Source organism: Crinia signifera, chromosome 6 (assembly GCF_055691185.1).
Source record: "Crinia signifera chromosome 6, ASM5569118v1, whole genome shotgun sequence".
In the NCBI taxonomy this organism is placed as follows: domain Eukaryota; kingdom Metazoa; phylum Chordata; class Amphibia; order Anura; family Myobatrachidae; genus Crinia; species Crinia signifera.
The window spans coordinates 265,445,954-265,469,614 of record NC_139222.1 but is presented as its reverse complement, the minus strand read 5'-3'; positions in this window follow the sequence as shown (position 1 = coordinate 265,469,614).

The following is a 23,661-nucleotide window of genomic DNA, read 5'->3' as shown; positions in this document are numbered from 1 at the left end:
GGCCTAGGTCGACATGGGAAAAGGTCGACATGGTTCTAGTTTGAAAGGTCATTAGTTCGACAGGTCATTAGTTCGACAAGTCATTAGTTCGAAAGTGTCTCGGACGACGGTCAAAAAGTCGACATGGGTTTTTTCACTGTTTCTGGAGCCCAAATGTGCCGACAGGTAGTATTTCATGCCCTAGGGAGTGGTGGGAGAATAAAATAGTGCCTGAAGCATTGCGAGCGCAGCGAGCGATGCGAGGGGATGCGGTGCACTTTAAACTGTGTCCATGTCAACTGTGTTGACATTCGGGTAAAAAACTGTGAAAAACCCGATGTCGACCTTTTGACTGTCGACCTAGACACTGTCGAACTAATGACCTGTCGAACTAATGACCTTTCGACCTAGAATCTTGTCGACCTTTTCCCATGTCAACCTAGACCCAATGTCGACCTTTTCCCATGTTGACCCATTGGTGTCGACCTAATGACTGTTGACCATCATGCTGTAGACCAAATGATCCCAACCCGCTTCCATGTGCAGGTCTCCTGTGTGACCCTGCATTACTGTGACCAGTTAGGACCCCAAATGACCAGTGACACCAGTATCTATATTGAATACCGCCAGCCAGTACCGCTGGGGATCTGAGCATCCTGCAGAATCTGTCTCTTCTGTGCTATACAGTCACAAACAGTAGCTTCATATGGACTTCATATGGTTTCAACAGACTTCATATGGTTTCCGTAGGGAGGCTTCATTCCCTGTTCCAAGATGGCCACAGATTTAAGTATTGCACATTAACGGCACCCTCTTGTAACTATGGGCCTTATTCTAGTTCACTCTTTCTGACAAATTCCTTCTTAGATGGACAAAACCATGTGCACTGCAGGTGGGGCAGATGTAACATGTGCAGAGAGAATTAGATTTGGGTGGGGTTTTACTTCAAAGTGAGATCTATATTGCAGTGTAAAAATAAAGCAGCCAGTATTTACCCTGCACAGAAACAAAATAAATCACCCAAATCTAATTCTCTTTGCACATTTTACATCTGCCCCACCTGCAGTGCACATGGTTTTGTCCATCTAAGAAGGATTGTGTCAGAAAGAGTGAACTAGAATAACCCCCAATGTTACAGCTCCACAGTGAGAGACATTAAGCTGGTGAGCTGTATGATACCTCTTTCTGCTCCATCCAATCAGTGTGAATAACAGTAATTAGGGCATCCGCTGGTGTGTCCAAAACTCTGCAACATTATACCGCTTTCACACTGCCAAAATGTTTCAAAAACTGGTATTTTTAAACAGTATTTAACATGGGTCTGAGCCTTCACATTGCAGTAGATTACCGTTTTAAATACCGTTTAAGTACCATTCACATCAGTCAACCCATTTAATCTCCTGAACACATTTCAAGGCAGAATGCAGGGGACAGCCTATCACAGGTCTGTAATCTGTTGTTTTTACTAAATACCGTTTCAGAGCCATTCTCACCGCATAAAAAGCGGCTCTGAAACGTGTAGGACTCTGCTTTTTAAACGTTTTGAAATACCAGTTATCTGTAACTGGTAAATGAACTCTGGTGCTTTCCCACTGCAGCCTTAAACGTTTTGATATGGGAAAAAAAACGGCAATATACCGTTTAACAAGTGCGGTATTATTTAGTCTCTTCACAACCTTGCACAGTTGTCACTCTGCAATATCCCCATGTGAACATTGTAGCAGTTTATTGAAGCTTTGGTGTATGTTTGGGATGTAACAAAGACAAGTGCATATTTAAATGTGTCTGTTCTACTTTTTATTATTTTTTTGCTACTTTATTATTTATTACCAGTTATTTATATAGTGCACACATACAGAGAATATCTGAACACTCACATCAGTCCCTGCCCCAGTGGAGCTTACAATCTATATTCCCTACCACATGTACATACACACACATTCATTTTAGGGTTAATTTTATTGGGAGCCAGTTAACCTACCAGTATATTTTTGGAATGTGGGAGGAGACCAGAGTACCCAGAGGAAACCCACACAAGCACAGGGAGAATATACAAACTCTGCACAATTAGAGCCATGGTGGGAATTGAACCCATGACCTCATCGCTGTGAGGCAGTAATGCTAACCATTATACCGTCTGTGCTGCCGCTTTGATTTTGTTATATTATTTTCTAACTGATAAATAATATGCTACCACAGGGGGCAATTAATTTCTGCGTGATGGCCGTGGTTTTTCAGCATTATGACCATTTTGCCAACACTTCACTGTCATGACATTTCAGAAAATGTTGAGCAGGAGAATCCGTGGCCCTGACTGCACATCACGACAGCAGAACTGGATTTCACCTATTTGCCAGCTGCTGTGAAGTAGAAACTAGCTTTATATTCATGTCACCCAATCTCAAACATTTAAGGCCCCCATACACTAGGGCGACTTGTCCTTAGGACAAGTCGCCCCCGACTTCCCCCTGAGCTTCCCCGGCTGCTCCCCGGGGGAGCTTGATTAGATTGGCACTTGATGTGCCATTTTTTACATGTGATAAATCGTCTCGATTTATCACATGTAAAAAACCCGGGGAGCAGGGGGGGGGGGGCTGCTGGTGGGAGCAGGGGGGATGGGGACGCTGCGGGGACAGAGGGAGCCTGGAGCTGTCAGTGCTAGAAAAAAAAGCCTACTGTATACAATGAATGGGCAGCCTGTGATTGGCTGAGCGCTCTCTCAGCCAATTGCTGACTGGCTGAGAGAGCGCTCAGCCAATCACAGGCCGCCCATTCATTGTATGGGCTTTTTTTTTTTTATTCAGTGCTGACAGCTCCCGGCTCCCCCCGCCCAGCTCTATGCCGCCTGTGTCCCTCGCAGCGTCCCCAGCCCCCCCTGCTCACTCCACCGCCGCACCGCCCCACTAGGTCCCAAGTCCGGTGGTCGGACGTGCAGCAGGTCCGACCACCCAACGCAGATACGATGCGCACGGGACTGCGCATCGGATCTGAGGGGACATCAAAACTAGCCGATTTTGGTCCGATTTAGGCCAGATCCGACTGATCTGGCCTAAATCTGACCAAAATCGGCTAGTGTATGGGGGCCTACCAAAGTAAATAGTAAACTCTATAATCTGATTCCAGATGCTCCTAATCTTTAAAGCAGCAAAGTGCATTGCACCTGGCGCAGGGAATAATTAGCGCATCAAAGGCATACGTTGGGAAAAGGGTGAGTGACCTTGGTGGGAGGGGTGTATCGTCTTGAAGAGGGGCACAATCTTACAGTGAACCCTAGTTTTTGTCACTAATGTGATACAGTAGTTGCAGGCTGCCTCCAGTGACATTGTAGGCTCCTACACAGTGATAGGAGCTCAGTGCTGCACACAATATTACAGTGCAGCATGCGGCTCCTGTCACTAAGCAGGAGACGGCATTTTTGTGTGACCCTTCGTTAGGTAACTCCCGGGTGCACCCCCGCAGTCCCCCCCCCTCCCCATTGTGATGGCCATTTCAGGCATGGGCTGATTAAGAGTTTTCTAATCCCTGAGCCTGGGTACTAACAAGAAAATGAAAGAGACAGACTGTACTTTTAGAGCCTGTGTTGGTGCACAGTGCGATGGTGGCGGAGGACGCTGTCTGGGCACAGCCACACACTTACTACACTAAGGGCCTGATTCTGGTTGACTCAGTAAGCTGTGAGACATAGCTTACAGAGTCCCAGAGTGCCCATGCTGATGTGACCCCTCGCATGTGCCCGCAGCAGGGCTTGCAAATATAAGCAATTGGAGACAGACTTGTAATTGCGGGCTCCGGAACGAAGACAGGGCAGCACGATGCATCACGGACGCATTTGCATGGGAGCGCCCATGAAGTGCTGGGTGTTCCTATGTCCCAGCTCCTCCACCATCCCTGTCCTGTCTCGCCCCCCCCCCCCCCAATATGTGCATGCGCAGTACTTCACCATCGGTCCACGGTGCAAACACGCCGGGGACCGAAGGAACTAGAATCAGCCCTCAAGTGCGTGCATAGCGTTAATGAAATCTTACACAGCTGAGACCCTCTAATCTAGTTCATATTTGGACTAGAGGTGGGCGCGGATCCCCATGTTTTTATGTTTGGTTCTTCTAACTCATCACCGTGACTTGGTTCCGACAAACCCAACCTCAAGTGTTTTGCTTCGAAATTGGATTCCGGTTTGGTTAAAAATCAATTAAATAAAATGTACTAATTTTGTGAAAACAGATAAAAACAGCTGAAGTCATGGAATTTTTGCAATCCAAAACACAAAAAATTGGATTTAAAATCCAGATTCTTAATGGCATGACTCAGGTTCGTAAAGCATCTTCTCGATGTATCCGTACCAGGTTTTGGTTTAATTTCCATTGGAAAAATTCAGGTGGATTCGGATTTCTAGAGAACCTAATAGTTTTAATTTGAACCTGACATTTTGTAAAGTTATATATATGTATTTTTGTAGAATTTTTGTATAACATGAAAACATGTATATATGAGATGTGGGTGGGAGTAGATAATTTATCAAAATAGTATTATTATTAATTTAATTATAATAATACTAATAATAACGTATCATTGTCCCAAACACAGGTATATAAATGGCTAACTAGCCGCAGATATCCCTGCTAAGCCCGGACGAGGAATGTATACTCCTGAATGAGCAGCCTACAGCAAGGCTTCCGAGAGCTATTATCTGCTTCATCGTTACTCAGAATTCCTTTGGAGAAGTGTAACCATGTTGAGTGGTCACCTGAGAGTCTGCCCCACCCTTCATTTCACCAACACCCAGACTCCTTCCTGGCACCGTGTGCTCTAATCACCCTCTCACCACTGGGCTGTGACGAAACCGCCCCAGGGCAAAACAGAAGAGCCATCTACATTCCCCCCTGCATGTTTCCCACAGACCTTTCCCTATCTCCTTATGTTCATTTTGGATTTTTTTTATTTTGTTCTCACAGATCAGATTTGGACACTGATTTGGTTCATTTTGTTACCATCAAGGAGCCTGTTTATCAATGACTGAAATACAAGTCAAAACCATGCTGCACTGCAGGTGGGGCAGATGTCTAGAAGTGGAGATTTTGAAGATAGCAATCAATCAGATTCTAATTATCATTTTACAAGCACTTCATAAGATAACCCATTGCCATATACAGATGGAGGCCCTCTCATTCAGCTGCAGCGCCCGCCAGAATGTCCCCGCTGGTGACAGGACTCCATCAGACTGGGACGTGCACACGCACTCACGTCCCAGTCACTCGGTGGCGGGGATCGGAAACCCTGCCCGTCTCTGCTTCAGGGAGATGGGCAGGGTTAGGGGGGTGCGGAAAGGCAGTGGAGACCAATGGGGAGCGCGAACATCTTGTGCACGCGCGCCCTCTTGAGGTGCATGGCGCAGGCTGGCGATTCGATTGCCAGCCCCAGGCTGAATGAGGGGCACTACATCTGTATGGGGGCTAAGAGCGTTTTATTTGAATATAATAATGCCAGAGGAAACTATACCCTTTGCTGCATTTGGTTATATTATTTGAAGAACATCAAAGAAAATGTTTAACTACAGACAAGGCTGTGTCCCCAGCTCTAAAGAAAATTTTCAATTATTGGGATTACCATCAGATAGTTAGGTTGGTGCTTACTGTTTACCCCAGTGATAACAACAATTCCCCATTTGGTGCTGTAAATAACTGTTGTTTAGTCTCTTCCTCCAAATCCTTGGCAGAAACGTTAATCTTATTACCCCTTTGAGTGCCAAGTGAATTTGTCAAAATAGGTGTGAAAATTGCCATATAAACATTTTTATTCATTATAAAGACCTGTAATGATTACTTTACATAGGGAATATGGGATGCAGTCAAAATCCCGATGGTCAAAATCCCGACAGGGTCAAAATCCCGAATGGGTCGAAATACCGACAAGGACAAAATCCCGACATTTAAAATCCAGACAAGGTCAAAATACTGACATATAGAATGTACAGTTGAAACAGTCAACATGACTTTCGCTCGCCAGGTCGACATGGTTTTTTTTACTGTTTTTTGACCCGACGTGTGCCGACAGGCGGTATTTCATGCCCTACCATCCACTAGGGCTTGGTGGGAGAATAAAATAGTGTGCCGAGCGCAGTGAGGCACCGTGCCCGAAGCATTGCGAGGAGCTGCGGTTCACTTCCAACTGTGTCCATGTCAACTGTGTCGACATTCGGGTCAAAAAAGCAGTGAAAAAAACCCATGTCGACCTCGCAACCTGTTGACGGAAAGTCATGTTGACTTTTTCACCTGTACATTCCATATGTCGGTATTTTGACCTTGTCGGGATTTTAAATGTCGGGATTTTGACCCTGTCGGGATTTTGACCATCTGCATTTCATACCGAATCCAGGGAATATAGGGTGGTATGCAATCCCGGGTCACGGCTGTCCCTCCATGACCCTGGCCCATTTGCGGTTTGCCCGACAGCAAATCGGCAGCCTGGATTCAAAGCCGATTTGCCAAAAGGGAAACTGCCCATGGATTGTCAATATACGGCCGGGATTGCGGCAATCCACTGCCCGTTATCGGCAGAACCGCCCCAACAGATTTTAAAGTCAGGCTCGTTCTGCCGTGATCCTCTTCAATGCTGTCAGTAAAGACAGCATTGAATAGGGCCCGCCACTATTTCCCGCTATATAGGATTGCGTACTCCCCATAATCTTTTTTTTGACTCAACATTTTTTATTTGAATTTATATAACAAATGTGAGCGACGCCTGCGTTTTTATCGGATATTTCGCCCATTGCTCGAAGAGATGTTGGAACGCAAGGGGCTCATGTCAGAGGCATAAAAAGTACGTGGTGGTCCGCAGAGCTGACAATCCTCAGACGGATGCTTGCAAAACAATTGAAAGAGAAAGCCGTCACTGCTAGAGCAAGAGGAAACATAACATTTTGTTACATACAGACATTAGCATCCTGACTGCTGGCAGCTGTTGCACTTTTGAACCATCAGAAAATAAATGTGCAATTTTCTGTAATAACTCCAAGCGGAGAGTGATCTCCGTGAGCAAAGTAATTACAGAAATTGGACAAGTGTCTGGATTTCGATATCTTCTTCTTAAGTCGAGATGACTCTGCGGCTTCAGGACCACACAAGACTACCCTGAGGCAAGCACACAGGCCTGGAGACCGTACCTGCGTGTCACGGGGGGCTTTCATCTGAAATAAACTGGTTAACCAATTAAAGGATCATATTTACTCCGCCATCTGCCCTGTAAGTGAGCAGTAAAAACACTTCCCTTTAATTTATCGCCTACACAAACAAGTTGGTTGTAGATACGGGATGACGGCAGTACACCTCAGGAAACAGGTATGGCGTATAATGGGTATCCTCGTCTGAGTCGTTTGGGGTTTTAAGTTGAATGCTACGTATAGGAGAATAATTGGAGTAATACTAGTCAAACGTAAACTTCTTGCCATTGGAGTAACTAGGGGTGTGCAGGCCACACCCCATTGTCATCCATCGAGGTATGACATCACAGTGCCGACTCCTGCTCAGTAACAGGAGCCACGTGCTGCACTGTAACATTAAGTGCCGATCCCCTCTCCTGTCAATGGCGGTTATTCAGGTTTACGCACTCGCATGCAAATTTGCACGCAAGGCGTAATTTAGCTAATTACGCATGTGCAACTGCCGCAGTGCGCATGTTCAGGCTTCATAGTAGAGATGGGCAAAACGGATCATTAAGCCGAGCCGGGATCCGACGGATCTCTCTGTGAAAGATACGTATCTTTTAGACGGGTCCTCGACTCACTTTAAAAAAAAGGGGGTAATATACATGACCGAGTAAAAACTCTGATCGATGGCTGGGTGCAGAATCGCCATCGATGGCAACCATCGATGGCGTCTGCACCGATGGCCATCCCTGGCAGCAGCAGCTAATCTTTCTATCACTTTCAGCACTTTACTCTACAGAGGTAGTACATCTCAGCTGCCACAGGTGGCAGCACTGAGATAAGGAAAATGCATTGTAAACTGAAACAGATCCCCTTTTTGGGATCGACGGCTCATTCATTCTTGAATGGGATCCGTTCAAAAGATCCAGTTCGTTCGCGAACGACACATCTCTACTTCATAGTCCGTGCACTCTCGCACCCTTGCGCACTTTAAATATGTTTGCGAACGAGCACACCAAATGTAGGCGTGATGTGGGAGTATCTCTGGGCGCGGACTCCGAAGAGGGCAGAAATGGGCGGAAACTGGGAGCGTATACAAGGGAGTTGACCACAACTGCTGGGTGGTGGCTTCGCAACCTTGCGTGTACACTTGCAGTGCATGGGCTGAAAAACTCTCAGGTCTCGCGAGGCACCAGCTTAGCGGACCAACTTTCTCAGCACCAATCAGCACGCACACAATACTCTCCCCATGCACCATACAGGTTTCTTTCATTGACCAATTAACTAAACACGTCTACTCAATTCAGGGGCGGGTTGGCCCACCGGCAAACCGGGTCATTTCCCGGTGGGCCGGTACTGATTAGGCCGCTTTTTCCCTGTCTGGGCCGCCGCTTTTTCCCTGGCTGTGCCGCGGGTCTCAGACAGCGCTACCACAGCGCTTAGTGCCCGCGGCCACAGCCACCAACTCCTGGCTGCCCACAGTCAATATGGCCGCCGGTCGCTTTCGGGTGACGTCACCTGGTATTACAGTGTTACTGTGGCCGCTTTCAGGTGACGTCACCTGGGACTGAGCGGCCTCCAGCGTGTGCGGCCGCAAGCAGCAAAGCACTGCTTCAGATTGGTAAGTGGCGACCACCCCCCCCCCCCCCCCCCCAAGGCCGGGAGCCGGGTCCCCTGTCATTAGTGTTATCACCCTCCCCCCAAGCTTTAGCCCCCCCCCAGGCTGGTCATTAGCGTTAGCCCCCCCCAGGCCGGTCATTAGCGGTAGCCGCCCCCCTCCTCCCGGCCGGTCATTAGCGTTAGCACCCCCCTGGTCGGTCATTAGCTACGTTCTGGCTTTTATTCTCAGAATCATCTTATTATTTTTTTTTAAGTATTTCTGGTTTCGTTCTTATTAAGTGCAAAGACACATGTCTTTGTGCAAAGACACATGTCACTGTAGCACTCACTCCCTACTGTACAGTGGGTGAGATTTAATAAGATGAGAGATTCAGAAAGTGAGAGATTTGGTAAGAAATCTCCAGGTTTTTTTAAAGCGGCAATCATTTACACTGCAACACTAGTTGTAAAACTAGGTGTAAATGATTGCCGCTTTAAAAAAACTGGCGATTTCTTACCAAATCTCTCACTTTCTGAATCTCTTGTCCTATGAAATCTCAGCCAGTATCTCTATTCACAGCAATATAGACCATGAGGAAGTCATAGCTATGAGATACTGCACAGTAGGGAGCGAAGACGGGGAATAGATGCGTGCGCACAGAGCCTATTCAGTGTAGCAGAGAGGCTGAGGGCATGGCCAGCAGGTTACACAGCGCTGGCCATGCCTCATAGTGACAACCATTTTAACTTTGGAAAACGGGGTGCTCACATGGCTGAAATCAGAGGAGGAACTACCATTGGTGCAGCACACCAGGGCCCCTAAGAACTAAGGGGCCCAATGCTGCCCTTGTCACCCTCCTCCTGTCTTACACTAGTTTTCCCTGTCACAATCTGCCTTTTCCTGCCTCTCCCTGTCACCCTCTGCCTCTCCCTGTCACCCTCTGCCTCTCCCGGTCGCACACTGCCTCTCCTGGTCGCACACTGCCATGTTGCATATTGTGAACTTGGGTTGGGGTGGAGGAGACGGCTCATATTATATATCTTGCACCTGGGACCAGAACCCACAAGTTCTGCCACTGGCTGAAATAGCAGGTGGCCTAACCCTTTGACCCCTTTTTTGCCACGGGCGATGGAGCTGCACGAGTGTCCCATTTTGAAAAGTTTAAATGTTGGGCGGTATGGGTTCACTTCACTCAGCATATTTTACCAATTGGGGGCCACCTGGACCTACAGATGGGGCCGCTCTTCTCTAGCTGGCTGACCCGCCGTAGCAATACGTCTCAGTGCGCTGTTCGCCGAGACGGGGACGTCTCACTCATGCTCGTGCATCCATTGCTGTGAATGGGGCGCGCGAGCATTGGACATGCACGCGTAACCCCCAAGAGCGTCATAGATAAAGGCAGCGCCATCTGTATCACCCGGAACCACAGTCGTGGTTGTGTGCGTTTTTTCCTTCACTAACAAATTCTGGTAATTGTGTTACTTACTGTTGCTGCTACAGAGCCAATCAGCAGTCCTGATCCGTAGGATTGCCATTTCCTGACAGCACACTGTTCATCACCATTCAGTCGATAATTATGCCTAGGGGCCAGATGTATCAAGCTACAAAAAGTGATAGAATGGAGAGTGCTAAACAGCCAGCCAATCCTGTGGCGTATGTCTAATGTGTGCAATGTGCTCAGTACACACAGGGGCCCACACCGCGCATGCTGCAACCATTTTGTAATACTTAGACCTCTGGAGTCCCACAATGAAGCCAGTATCACTGCCGGATCACTCAAAAAATGGCCGCAGAGCCATTCATCAGAGTTCTGCGCTTGCGCATTAGAGTCTGAGCCCTCTAGAACTCAGACTCTAATTTGCTGTGCAGAATGCGGTGCTGCAGCGGCAGTGGCTGGGAGAGAGGAGGGGGCCCGAGCGGAGAAGGATGCCCACGGGCCTCCTCCTCTTTTAAAGCGCCTCTGAGCCAATCAGCTCCTTACTGCCATGATACAGGCTATGTTTGAAAAATTACAGTTAGAAGCTGATTGGCTGGTTGTTTATAACTCAGGGTTGCCTACCCTCCCTGGCTGGGAGGATCCCAAAAATCGGGTCCGGCCCCCTGGAAAGGTGGGCAATCCTCCCGGATTCTCCTTCACCCTCGGAAGCTGCTCGGCCGCTCCTTAAGTTACCGTGATTCGCAGCTTTTCTCTGTGAGGGGGCGGGGCTAAATATGTAAATTGCATCATGTAGCCACATCCCCTCCTCAAGGTCCTGCAAATCGGGGGGATTTTCAGTGCTGGGGGCGGGGCTTGATAATGTTTACATCAGGCCCCCGCCCCCAGAAGTGATGCTGTCAGTCTCCTCTCCAGGCTTCTCCCAGGGAGGAGAGTTTAAAAGTAGGCAAGTATATTATAACTCTCCATTTTATTGCTCTTTAAAGCTGGATACATCTCCCCCCAGATCGGTGCATTTGCCTTCGTTAGATGCCTGAGTTCGATGGATGCCATCTGTAATCTCCTCACAGACACCATCTCCAAACACTCGTGCCCGGCATTTCCAACCCACTGCATAATGAAGGTGATGGCAGATGCTGTATAAGGCAGTCGTATTAGCATTGGCAGGCCGATTTTTTTCTCCTCTGTAGCACATCTATATATTATTATAAATTATGCTACTTATAAGTTAGTTAGGCGCCCACTATAGTTAGTACGCTCATACCCCCACTATACTATGAGGCCAGATGCACTAAGCTTCAAAAGTGATAAAATAGAGAGTGATAAACAGCCAGCCAATCAGCTCCTGTCTGACATTTTTCAAGCCCAGCCTGTGGCATGACAGGTAGGAGCTGATTGGCTGGCTGTTTATCACTCTCCATTTGATCACTTTTGAAGCTTAGTGCATCTGGCCCACTAGGAGGCCGATTCAGACCTGTTCGCACCAAATTCGTCCCCATCCCCGATGGTGGGGGTCTGCGCATGTGCGATTAAGCCCCGCAGCATGTGCAAACCCAGGCAGGTGGCGTTCCAGAGTGGGCAACAGATGTTTCATGGGGGTGCCCACAAAAACAGCTGGCGCGCCTGTAGAAATGCTGGGTGGGCCCATAGAAACACAGGCATGCCCCTGACTGCTCAGGGCCGGTGGCTGACATCACATGAAGGGCCCGGGCAAAGCAATTAACCTGGCCAATACCCACCCATTCGCAGGAATATATAATAATAATTTTAATTTAAAAAAATCATAAATTACCCCCCCCCCCCTGCGTTCCCATGTTCTCTGCACATGCTTGCATACAGTGAGAGACTGTCAGGTCTCTGATTGGTGGATAGCTGTCAGCCAATCACTCTCTTGCCTCAGGCTGGGAGGCAGGTAGAAAATGCTGCTTGGAAATTCTGGTTCTTGTGTAATTCCTACCACTGCTCGAGGGCCCATAAAATTGTGTGACCCTGTGCAGCTGCCCAGTGTGCCTCAACATTAAGATGACCCCGTTGGCATGTAGTGACTGCTACCCCTATACAGAATTATATGCTTTCTGCAGAGCAGAGTTGATTTTATGTGATCACGAGGGAAATGTATCAAGCCTTCTAAAAAATGGAGAAGTGAACAAGTGTTGAAGTCAAAGGTCATAATGATGTCACTTCCTGACAACCTCCCTGCTCTGTGCTGTTATTGGGGTTCAATAATAGAGGCATCCCTTGGGAATATAAGTGTTAGTGAATAATATAACCAAATGCACATTCCACCCAAGTTCAGAATGAAACAGATATTCCAGCGGTACACCCCGCCCACCGCCACCTACCACTCCTAGAGATTCCTGTCCGGCCTCCTGTGGTGGTGACAAATAAATATGTCCTATACCAGTGCATGGGGGAATCATTGGTGTAACTAAAGCCCACATGTGTACTGTAAATCACAAGCCTACGGGAGATTTGCCATGCCGGAACAATTGGATACGCAGCGAACAGACACCACATAAAACTCGGGAGCGCTCAGTGATTGCAGACAAGTGTTTAAAAGGATTTTTCCATGCTTCACGAACGTTCCTTTTTAAAGACTTGTAAGGATTACAGCGTAATAAAGCCTTCACAGAAGTCGGTAACTGTTTTATTTATGTACTAACATATGTGAGGAGCCGTCACACGTCTCTTTTCCATGTGTTTGTCAAGTACATTAACTTTTCCTCGACGGATTTAATTAACAGCCATTCAAATTGTGTTCAGCCGTCAGAACATCAAGATAACAGAGAAAGGCTCTTATACTCTACTGAATTCAAATAAACTTTCTCTTAAGAATAATTTGGCTTGTGGTATTGACATTTAGCATTTGTTATTGTTGCCGTTAGTGCTTTATTTGCATTTGAGTATATTATAATGCGGATGTGCCTGCACTCCGTCATGTCGCCGGTACAGGGCCTGCCGCAGGGAAGCCACAATCGGAGCTGCAAATTGGTTTGCAACAATAGGATAACGAATAAACAAAGCGTGGATATTGCTTTCATGCAAGTTCCGCTGTGTGGAAGGATAAAAGTATACATTTATTACTTTTGGCTACGTTTGAAATAACTAAAGGATGTTATACATACTCTCCTACTCTCCCAGAATCCACAGTCACAGTCGGAGGTCAAAAACGTGACTTACGATAAATCGCTTCATTGTGGTCCTGCCCATTTGTGTCCATTTTGTGTCCATTTTGTTTTATTCAACCATTGGAGGTTCCTGGCAGCCGTTAAGCAATCACCCCCCTGAGGTAAAATTTCCCGGGTATTACATCTCATCCTCAGTGGGTGTTGTGTGTTTTTTTGTTACATCTGGCACCAGGTTATCCCATGGTATGTGCTTTTTCATATTAAATGTAAATAAATATTTTTTGGATTTTAATCAACACTATCGAGAAACCTTTTTTTTCAAAAGAAACCTTGATGCGAGTGGATCGACGTTTATAAACGTAAGCATACAAGTGAGCATCACTTATCTATACCATCGATTTGATAACAGTTCTCCATAAAGTACAAAGAAACCTTTATGCGTGGGGGTCTCAACTCCTTTATGTAAGCTTTATTGTAAGCACCATTTAAAATCAGCACATATGGTGACCCCATAAAGGACAAAGAAAGCTTTATTTTTACACTGCAAGGTTAATCTGAGCGTAAACATGGACCTCGCAATATAACGGGGTAATTCTGGTGCCGGCGGTGACCACTGGAGCAGTAAATCTAACTTGACATTTTTTTTATTACTCGCTGCAGGGTTTTCAGAGCTGAAACCCCAACAACCATTTTTTTTTGTAATTGGATACTGCAGGTATCGGGAGCATGCCCTCAGCCCATTGGCGCCCCACTAATCTGCGACAGAAACAGGGTGGAAGCGATCAGCGATGATGTCACAAATGCGCGAGCACACCTGAGTTTTATCAAACACACCAGGAAACAGCAGGTTACTGCCCCTAAACACTGGCTTCCTGTCAGTCAAAGTCTGGCTACATTGCACTTACAATCCATATGCTTTTTCTTTTGTTTCTATGGCTATTTCCCCTCACACATGTGCAATGCGAATGGTACGTCGGGTCGACAATACAATCCACACCCCTTATATACCTCATGTAAAACTATTTCTATAATAATCTCAAAAATACAAGCTGGAGAACCATTATAAGCCCCCACCCCCTGTGCCTCCTATAAACCCTCCCACTGCCATAGGTGCCGATTCTGTGGGTGCTTGAGGGCCCGAGCACCAACGGAAATTGATGAGCACCCACCCGCTCAGCAGCGGCCCACCCGCCCGTGTCCCACTGCACACCCCCTCCCTCGTCGCTGGCACAGGCACTGTGGGGGCATTTATGTACCTGCACTGTGGGGGCATTTATGTATTTGGCACTGTGGGGGCATTTATGTATTTGGCACTGTGTGGGCATTTATGTATTTGGCACTGTGGGGGTATTTATGTATTTGGCACTGTGGGGGCATTTATGTATTTGGCACTGTGGGGGCATTTATGTATTTGCCACTGTGGGGGCATTTATAGATTTGACACTTTTGCCATAATTTGAATATTGGAGACAACTGTGCTGCGTAATATAAATCAGTATTATTTTGTGGTCACGCCCCTTTCCCATGAAGCCACTCCCCTATATTTTTGGCTTGACTTGAGCACCCACCAGCAAAAACATAAATCGGCAGAGTTACAGAGTTGTCTGACATGAGGTGTTGGAATATTGGTGGTTTACCTGTATTACAAAATTAACCATGCAGCATTTATTTTTTAACTAACATACTTAAAATAATAAAAAAATAATAATAATAATAATAATAATAGTGTCATTTATATAGCACGTTTCTTCCAATAGGACTCAAAGTGTTTTGCATTTGCCTTTACGGCACAAAAAATAATAAAAAAAACAAGCTTACCAGTGGATATTAGTGAAATGCTTGAGAGAACAGGAAAGTCTTGAGCCTATTGTTGAAGGAATCCAGAGTGGGGGCCTCTTGGACTGTCAGAGCCACACAGCTGAAAGTTCTACCCCCAGACCAGTTCAGGCAGATTTTAGGTATAGTTAAATAATAGTCCATCATCCGCAGATCTCAGTAATCTGGACATATGTCGACATAGGCACCAAAACATGAAAACCTTGTGTCGATCTTGTGGGTGTCGACCATGTCCATGGTTTGTCGACCATTTGCAGTTGTCGACCTAGTCACTGTCGACCATTAGTGGTCAACTTAGTAAGTGTGGCCCTAGACATTGTTGACCCACTATACCGTAACCCAATTTCACGTTTTCAATTGCTGGGTAACAGGACCTGATTTTTTTTACCCCATTTACACCAAGCAGTGACCCGGGTTGACTGCTTTATAGCATTCTGACTGCTGGGTGGGGACGCCGGTGTAAATAGGTCATTTTTTAACTTAAATTAATTTGAACAAAACTCCAAAGTTTGAATTTATTTTATTTTTAAGACCGCTAGAGTCAGAATGCTGCAAATAATGACGAGACTGGGATAAGTGGAGACTGAGCTGCCTCCAGATTTAATGCCAAAGTTGATGAATATATTATTAAACGGATCAGCCTTTCGGATGTAAGCTCTGTATAATTAATTCTAGAATATTTAACTTTTAGTCTGGAATCACTGTATCTGACATCACAAAAGCAGTCTGCACTGATTCTGGATTTGGCTTTTAAATTGTAATTGTGAATGCGATATTTAAAGACACATTACAGTACCATTACTTTTTGCTGTTTTATTCTGTTGCTAATTCTTTTTCTCAGACAGACTCTGGGTCTGATACAAAGCCGCTGATAATGCTGGTGTTCGCTTATACCCCTTTGGCGTAAAAGGGGTATAAGCGAACATCAGCATTATCAGCGGCTTTGTATCAGACCCAGAGTCTGTCTGAGAAAAAGCAATAACCTGGGTTGTTATGGGGTAAGAAAAAAAAAATCCCGGGTCCTGTTACCCAGAAATTCAACTCGGGAAATTTTCCGGATTGAACACGGGTGAGACCCAGGTTCAGGGGCAGTGTAAACGGGTAACCCGGGTCATCTGACCCAGGACCCATTTCCTCCAATGGGGGAGCCCATACCTCCTGACCGCAGCGTCCTGGCCAACCTCCGAACTGACCGCTGCTGTCTTCTGTATTATTCAGACAGCAGCAAAGTCGGGGAGGAGTTGAGTGGATGCCTGTGTGCAGAATCCATTCACCTTACAGATGGAGGCTGGGGGCTGCCCAGCAGCTTTTCTGGGTGCTGCGCTTGCCCACAGCGTGCTGATGGCGTTGGGTCCCGGTTGGCGGATTTCCCGGCGCTTGGAGATAATGTTAAGCACCTCCTCACACCCATGTATGTTTATTAGTCATAAACTTTGAATAATCTGTTGCATCTTTGTACCTGTCACTCATTCAGGTGGACCGCTAAGAAGGGCAATTTTCCTTGTATTACTTTAATAAGAAATACATGACAGATTCATTTTAAGATTAATATAATTCCTAAAATGTAAATAGAGATATTTGATGCTGGCCGACTTTCACCTACAAATTAACATACAACACCGCTAATTACGTTATTATTTAAAGGGGAAAGTAAACAGAAGACACCAACGTGAACTACTGTACGTATTAGTGGTGTGAATGTTTGTTGCATGAAAGGGTTATAGTGCCATCATGTGGTTTAGGAAGAGAATGCATCCACTCATAATGATCCTTATCTAACTTCAGCGTATTAATATATTCTCAGGGCACACTCACAAAGCAGAAATAAGACTTTAAATGGAGATTGTAATAGGAAGAGAAATTTACTAAAATATCTTAGGTATAGTTTTCTCAAATACAGTGTAAACAATTACATCTACAGATCTGGTTACTGACATTTGTTGAACATACATCTAATTCCTCCTATTTACTCCATCTAATGCCGAATCTGACTTATTATTTGTATAAATAATATTATAGATTAAAATTATTCTCAGTCACTTGATTTTCTTGTACAATAAGCCCCAGTAGTTATTATTTATGCAGAGCAGTAACGATATATTTGGGTAAAAAAGAGCATTGTTATCACTTATGGGGCATGCACAGGGCCAGCTTTACCATTAATAGCTTTAGGCAGCTGTCTAGGGCGACAGGATCGGGGGGAGGGTGCCAAGGCCAGATTAACAATGGGGCGAATGGAGCTGCAGCTCAAGGCCCCCACATAAAAATTCATTGGCCTACCTCCTCCTCTTTTGATAATAGGCTCTTTTAGGGAAGGCAGCTGTGGAACCTATTAGATGCCACCACCACATTTTTACTTGAGGGCCTCGAAAGTGGGTGTTGGTAGCAGTATGGGATTGGCAAGGGGCAGTAGTTTGAAATTTTACCTAGGGTGCAGAAAAGCCTTACAGCAGCCCTGAGCATGAAATACAGTTTGGGACAGTAGGCCTTATTCAGAGATGTACAGTATGCAAATTGCTCTGCAGCTTAAAATCACTTTTCCCCATAGCGCACATGGGCGAGGGCTTAAATTTATTTGGTACTCTTTACCTAGAACGGCGCCCGTCGCGGGCATCGCGGGTACATTTATGCCTGCCCGCGACGCGACCGACGCGATGCCCGCGATTTTCCCATTGAAAACCATGTTAAACCTGAAAAATCGCGTCGGTCGCGTCGCGGCCGGCCATAAATGTACCCGCGATGCCCGCGACGCGATGCTCCCGATTTCCCATAGGAAGCAATGTTAAAAGCCGCGATGGACCCGATTTTTGTGTTAAATGCCTCAATCCACCCGATTTGGCCATAGAAATCAATGTTAAATGGGCCACAGAGCCCATTAACCCTTAAATGTCCCCCAAAATTTTTTACGCCACCACACTATCCACGCCAACCCGAAGCGTGGCGAGCGCAGCGAGCCCGCGAGGGGCGGCGGTACGCGTCCTCCGACCTTTTCATGCCCTACTATCCACGTCGGCGTGGAGTTGAGAATAGAATAGTGTGGCGAGCGCAGCGAGCCACCGAGCCCGAAGCGTGGCGAGCGCAGCGAGCCCCGCGAGGGGACGCGGATACCTTCACAGGTAAACGCGTCCCCTCGCGGGCTTCACAGGTGTCCGTGGCCACGCGGACACCTGTGAAGCCCGCGAGGGGACGCGTATAACTGTGAAGGTATCCGCGTCCCCTCGCGGGGCTCGCTGCGCTCGCCACGCTTCGGGCTCGGTGGCTCGCTGCGCTCGCCACACTATTCTATTCTCAACTCCACGCCGACGTGGATAGTAGGGCATGAAAAGGTCGTAGGACGCGTACCGCCGCCCCTCGCGGGCTCGCTGCGCTCGCCACGCTTCGGGTTCGCGTTGATCGTGGGGTGGCGTTAAAAATTTTGGGGGCCATTTAAGACTTCAGGGGGACTATTAGGGCTCTGTGGCCCATTTAACATTGTTTCCTATGTAAAAATCGCGGGCATTGAGGCATTTAACGCTAAAATCGCGGTCAATCTGCCTTTTTAACATTGTTCCCTATGGGAAAATCGCGGTAATCGCGGGTACCCGATTTTGATGTACCCGCGATTTACCCGCGATGCCCGCGATTACCGCGATTTTACCCGCGATGCCCGCGATTTCAATCGTGGGCGCCGTTCTAGGTAAAGAGTACCATTTATTTTATGGAACCGCAGTCTAAGTGATGGTGTCAAGATGAGGTTGGGTGGTGCAGTCTGGACAATGAATGCGTGTCTGGACCATTTTTTAGGACGGTTCGATACAGCCACTCAAAAGGGGGCGTGTCATTGAGTGTAGTGTACCACATCATATACCACTTCCACACATTATGCAACAAAATACTAGACCCCATTATACTTGCCCCTTACACATGATGCCAATCAGAATGAGCCAAAATTCACATAATGCCACACGGATTGAGCCAATATTCACATAATGCCACATGGATTGAGCCAATATTCACATAATGCCACACAGAATGAGCCAAAATTCACATAATGCTATACGGATTGAGCCAAAATTCACATAATGCTACACGGGTTGAGCCAAAATTCACATAATGCCACGCAGACTAATGCAAAGTTCACAGTATGCTTAATAAACAGGGTCATTGTGCATCAAAATGTTACACCATAATGCCCATTACACGTTAAGCCACACACGATAATGTCCATTATGTATTATGCCAAACACAGTACTGTCTATTAAAAATTATGCTACATAAGTGCTGCTTACCTACATGCTCATTGCCAGGGGTTCCATGCTCATTGCCAGGGGTTCCATTCCAAGGAGGAATATGTGCTTGCGGAAACTGAGGGACAGCCGCCGCCGGGCAGAAGTGACAGCCATTGACAGCTGGGCAGAGAGCGAGGGCTCCCCGGCTGTATTCAGAGCACTGTGGTCCTGGCTACTTGAAATAATACTTCCTCACCAGAAAATGCTGGCCCCTTTTACACCAGCTTAGTGCCTGCATTTTCGGGTGCGGGGGGGGGGGGGGGGGAGGGAAAAGTATTTTGGTCCCATGAAACTGGTTCCAGAGAAATATGAACAGCCATGAAATTACATTTCAGAAAAAAATAAATCAGTTTACCCAAAATAGTTCTGGAACCAATTGACCCATAAACCAAGCCTGGTATCAGATTGAAGGCCTGGCGATTTGGGTTTGAATGAGATCAACCACGAGCTTCTGTGATGCTGGGGGGGAACCAGCAGCTGTTGGAACCCGGTGGAGGTCGGAATTAGTGGGTCCCATGTTATCCTATAGGGTACATGTTCCAGGTTTGCCCAGCGGAATCTCCGGTTCCTGGGGAGCTAGCAACGTGAGGCTGGGCCGTTGGAAAGCCCCGGTCCTCAGCCAAAAAATTAGAGTCCAGGTGACACCCCCCTGAATCTGCCACTGCTCATGCCTCCCCCCTGCATGGGTAAGAAATTACTCTAGTGTCTCCTAAAGTGCATCTCCCCACAACAACAAATATGACCACCAGACTCAGGAGGCAAATATAATTCCCCCCTGCACACTGTAAAGAGTCAGCTTCGCTTCTTTGAGCATAGGCCTAGCGCAGAATCTCTGTACATTTCTATGAGAGTCAGGCACCGTGGCGAAAGTCACTAGAACGTGTAAGTGATGGATCTGCACTTCTGGAAAACTTTGTTAGTGCATACGCGATGCGCACAACGAAGCCAGAGAAGGTGACATAACGCAGCGATAAGCGTTAGTGCACCTCCCCTTTTGTATGTGAAGTTGATGAAAAACTCAGTTGTAATGACTGTTTGGTGAGTTACAAGGAAGAGCTGTAGGGAGAGAAATAGAGGAAGTCATGAGAACATTGGCCCTTATTCTAATCGGCACGCTCCCCAGCGTGTTCGCACAGGGGAGCGATGTTGAGCGACTGCACATAAACTTTTGAGCACATGTACAGCTGCTCGGTGCGAGTGGGCGTGGCAAACTGCTTGTTCGTCATCCCGTTCGCACCTAGCAGTGTGGTCGGGGAGGCCTGGGGCAGCAGCGAGGGGATGCGCCGAGGGGAACGCCCAGTGTTTCATGGGTGTAACCATGAAAACGCTGGGCGTTCCCATGTAAATGCGCCCATGAAGCGGGTGCGGGGGTGGGCAGCTGACATCAGCGGATGTTAGCTGCCCTCCCGCTTCCCTACAGGGCGCTCGCAGATGTAAGACACCAGAGAGGTGTCTTACATCTGCGAGCGCTGTAGAAATCATTCGATGATATGCAAAACATCCATTCGTGCATGCATTAGGGAAAACTCGCCATGCGAAGGGGGAGGGGTGGACGGTAATGCAGGTGGGTGGCGTTTGGTTGAATCGCAAAGCTGAGTATTTCGCAGCTTTGCAAATCAACCAGAATAACCTCCATTATTTCCTTCAGTGGCACTTAGTGGTGCAAGAGCATTTGTGAAGGTATCTGGTAGGCTTGGAATGCCAGGGTTTTGGGGATGACCATCAATGGATAAGAGGGGCAGCTGGGGAGGCAGATGACAGAGTAAGTGTAAGGGGGCTGTTGTAATGGAAGACAGCCTGGCCAGGGCAGGAAAGAGTGGAAAGAGTCGCTAGGGCAGGAAAGAGTGGAAAGAGTCGCTAGGGCAGGAAAAAGTGGAAAGAGTCACCAGGGCAGGAAAGAGTGGAAAGAGTCGCCAGGGCAGGAAAGAGTGGAAAGAGTCGCTAGGGCAGGAAAGAGTGGAAAGAGTCACCAGGGCAGGAAAGAGTGGAAAGAGTCACCAGGGCAGGAAAGAGTGGAAAGAGTCACCAGGGCAGGAAAGAGTGGAAAGAGTCGCCAGGGCAGGAAAGAGTGGAACTGTTACCAGAACAGCTATGTACCATCCTGATGAGTGAGACATTAGTTTACTCCGTGGGGCTATTGCATGAACTTTATACATTATTGTGTAGGCTAAAAGGAAAGCAAGGACATTAGCTAGCAATAAATTACATTTTCTCCAGTAGAAGGAACTTTTGCCCTTTGATAATTCCGGTGAGCAGTGACGAACACTAAGGGGTAAATTTACGAAGGTGGGAGATTATTGAAGAAGGCCTATAGCAACCAATAGCAACCAATCAGATTGTATCTATTATCTTTTTTGGGGCATATTGGACACGCCCTCTTTAATCCCAGTGGGCGAAATATACAGCATCGCCGAAAAGCACATAGAAATTGCCAATTTCCACGACCGTTTTCACCTATTCCGATCCCCCCCCCCCCCCCCAAAAAAAAAGGGATAGGGCATAGTCCGGTAATGGACTCATACATTGTTGAAAAGGGTGTGATTGAATACGGATCGGCGAATTCGTATGACCAGGAAATTAGGCCTGGATTGAATACCCCCCTTTATCTCCACAGCACTGTTCGGTGGTGGCATCTGATTGTATGTGTATGATGTTGAGTAATTTTAGAACCAAAACAGAATCCGCCTGCCAGATTTTTGCAGAACACTGGTAAGGAGGCACAGGAAGGAGGAATTTACACTATTATGCCCTTCAGGTGGCATTAAATACCAGGTAGTCTGCACAGAGCCATCAAAAAATGCCATTGGGAAGTCATAACAATGCCACCCCGCTGCCGCCAATATAACCAATTCTCCTCCTCGAACCCCATAGAGTTGAGTTGAAAATTACTGATGGTGGGCCGTCATAATTACTGAGGATGTGGCCGGTCAAACATTGCAGTAATCGCCTATACTGATCCATGTAAGTAATGGGAGAGCACCCATTCGGGTGGAGTTGTCCACTGAAATGTGACATGACCTCACCCAGTTACATACCGCAGTAATAAAAAGGACATTTTCTATGAGAAATCATAGAAGTCAAAGTGTAGAAGCATCAGTGATAAAAGAATCCACAAGACCTGACCATTTAATCCAGCCTGATGTAGAGGAATACCGGCCATCTTCAGACCAGTCACCCAACAACCCTCAAGTAGAGACACGTTGCAGACACCATACAATTAGACTATAAATAATGGTGGTTATGAGGATGATTGATCCATGTAATACTGTATATTCAGTTGACATTATTTCGGGTCAGGGGAGATCTTTTTACCCTCCTATATTAGGAAAAGTTGGGCTGGGGCTTTTCATTTGTCTGAAGGACCCCCCATACACTAGGGCGTCTCACATGTAATTTGGGCACTTTTCATGCGATTGGGGAGATGAATCACATGAAAAGCCTCCAAATTGCATGTAATTGACAGCAGGTCCGATACGACGTGCGGTTCCATGTACATCGCACCGAAGTCTGCGAGTCGCACCGGCTGCAGAAGCAATCTGTTGGATTGCTTCCGAGCTGGGCCGGCTTGGCTGAGATCATATTGTATGCAAAATGATTGCATGTGATATATCGCATACGATCCTGAGGAGGCTCAGCCTCAGGGGGCAATGGCGGGAGACTTCTCAGAGGGGGAGAAGGTCCCAGGCGGTTCAAGGAGGATTGCGGGAGACTTCTCCAAGGGGAGAATTCGCCCTTGTGTATGCCCAGCTTAACTGTGGATCAACACAATGGAATTTATGAAAGGTTGAACTCGATGTAACATTCTATTTTTTTATCCATGCAGGTGCTCATAATGTGAATGACTATCCAGGCCCGCCGACAAGGGGGTGCCATGATTTCAGCTGTCCTGGGCCCCGGCCTCCCCCCCGCACCCAGCCACCCTGCGCCGGCGGCCGGACGCGCACAATACACAGTACAGCCTGCAGAGCACCGAGCCTAGGACACAGAGGGGCTCGGCGCTCTGCAGGCTGCACTGGGCAGTGTGCGCGCCGGACCTGACCATGGACACTGAAAGAGCCGGAGGACGATGCGCGACGTGGGTGATGATAAGGAATGGGGACAGGGGAGGGGGAGGGGGAGGCGGAGTGCTGTCATATGGGGGTGGGCGGCGAGGGGGCGGCCAGACGTATGGCGCTGTGCCGATGGGGGGCCCAGACTGTAGTCCAGTCCTGATCCCCAACATTTCTAGTAAGACTATTCATAGACATTGTAATCGCAGTTTGATTGACAAGAAA